General features: G+C 50.3%; 1 long non-coding RNA gene across 2 annotated transcripts in view; it reads left to right on the forward strand.

Annotated features, from left to right (window-relative positions):
* LOC106536537 (uncharacterized) overlaps positions 1-1,288 on the forward strand; it is a 6,371-nt gene extending 5,083 nt beyond the window's left edge. Inside the window, exons 4-6 of one of the 2 annotated variants that reach the window (XR_001312557.1) lie at positions 608-815; positions 960-1,183; positions 1,248-1,288. This is a non-coding gene — a long non-coding RNA (uncharacterized LOC106536537). The remainder of the gene's footprint in view (positions 1-607; positions 816-959; positions 1,184-1,247) is intronic. The other variant, XR_001312558.1, reaches the window with a different exon arrangement.
* Positions 1,289-2,195: the final 907 nt, after the last annotated feature.

Raw genomic sequence — 2,195 nt, forward strand, 5'->3', positions numbered from 1 at the left:
TGGACTCATTTATTAACTCACCTGAACACACCTGGACTCATTTATTAACTCACCTGAACACACCTGGACTCATTTATTAACTCACCTGAACACACCTGGACTCATTTATTAACTCACCTGAACACACCTGGACTCATTTATTAACTCACCTGAACACACCTGGACTCATTTATTAACTCACCTGAACACACCTGGACTCATTTATTAACTCACCTGAACACACCTGGACTCATTTATTAACTCACCTGAACACACCTGGACTCATTTATTAACTCACCTGAACACACCTGGACTCATTTAGTAACTCACCTGAACACACCTGGACTCATTTATCAACTCACCTGAACACACCTTGACTCATTTGTTAACTCACCTGAACTCACCTGAACACACCTAGACTCATTTATTAACTCACCTGAACACACCTGGACTCATTTTAATAACACACCTGAACACACCTGGACCCATTAACTCACCTGAACATACCTGGACTCATTTATTAACTCACCTGAACACACCTGGACTCATTTAGTAACTCACCTGAACACACCTGGACTCATTTATTAACTCACCTGAANCAGACTGATATGAGTCCAGACTCATCCAGGTCCAGACTGATCCAGGTCCAGACTGATCCAGGTCCAGACTGATCCAGGTCCAGACTGATCCAGGTCCAGACTGATCCAGGTCCAAACTGATCCGAGTTCAGACTGATCCGGGTCCAGACTGATATGAGTCCAGACTCATCCAGGTCCAGACTGATCCAGGTCCAGACTGATCCGAGTCCAGACTGATCCAGGTCCAGACTGATCCAGGTCCAGACTGATCTGAGTCCAGACTGATCTGAGTCCAGACTGATCCGTGTCCAGACTGATCCAGGTCCAGACTGATCCAGGTCCAGACTGATCCAGGTCCAAACTGATCCAGGTCCAGACTGATCCAGGTCACGACTGATCCAGGTCCAGACTGATCCGAGTCCAGACTGATCCAGGTCCAGACTGATCTGAGTCCAGACTGATCCGGGCCCAGACTGATCTGAGTCCAGACTGACCCGAGTCCAGACTGATCCAGGTCCAGACTGATATGAGTCCAAACTGATCCGAGTCCAGACTGATCCAGGTCCAGACTGATCCGGGTCCAGACTGATCCGAGTCCAGACTGATCCAGGTCCAGACTGATCTGAGTCCAGACTGATCCGGGTCCAGACTGATCTGAGTCCAGACTGATCCGGGTCCAAACTGATCCAGGTCCAGACTGATCCAGGTCCAGACTGATCCAGGTCCAAACTGATCCAGGTCCAGACTGATCCAGGTCCAGACTGATCCAGGTCCAGACTGATCCGAGTCCAGACTGATCCAGGTCCAGACTAATCTGAGTCCAGACTGATCCAGGCCCAGACTGATGCAGGTCCAGACTGATCCGGGTCCAAACTGATCCAGGTCGAGACTGATCCGAGTCCAGACTGATCCAGGTCCAGACTGATCTGAGTCCAGACTGATCCGGGTCCAGACTGATCTGAGTCCAGACTGATCCGGGTCCAAACTGATCCAGGTCCAGACTGATCCGAGTCCAGACTGATCCATGTCCAGACTGATCCAGGTCCAAACTGATCCAGGTCCAGACTGATCCAGGTCCAGACTGATCCGAGTCCAGACTGATCCAGGTCCAGACTGATCCAGGTCCAAACCCACTTAACTAATTGTTTTGAACCCCAGAATCTTGTTAGAATATAAATTCCTTCGGAGCTCTAACATCGATCCTGATCATGGTTCTGGTTCTGGTTCTGGTTTGGACCATCTGTCTGGATCCAGATGGATCTCTTCAGTCTGCTCGGCTGAAAAACCTACCAGTTTCTGTTTGTCACCTGATCCCACAGCTTCTGGCCATGCCCCCTCAGTTGTTACCATGGCGCCGGTCTCCAGCCCGACCCGGGTGGTGATGAGCGTGGAGGACTTCTACTACGGGCAGGTCAGTGGGGACATGAGCCGGAGGGGTCCACAGACAGGAAGCAAGACCCTCCCCTTTACCTGCAACATCTGTTCCTACCAGGCTGAGAACAACCTGAGGTGAGACCACACCTGGACTCATTAACTCACCTGAACACACCTGGACTCATTTATTAACTCACCTGAGCACACCTGGACTCATGAACACACCTGGACTCATTTATTAACTCACCTGAACACACCTGGACT

Source organism: Austrofundulus limnaeus, unplaced genomic scaffold, assembly GCF_001266775.1.
Source record: "Austrofundulus limnaeus strain Quisiro unplaced genomic scaffold, Austrofundulus_limnaeus-1.0 Scaffold1864, whole genome shotgun sequence".
NCBI classification, from domain to species: domain Eukaryota; kingdom Metazoa; phylum Chordata; class Actinopteri; order Cyprinodontiformes; family Rivulidae; genus Austrofundulus; species Austrofundulus limnaeus.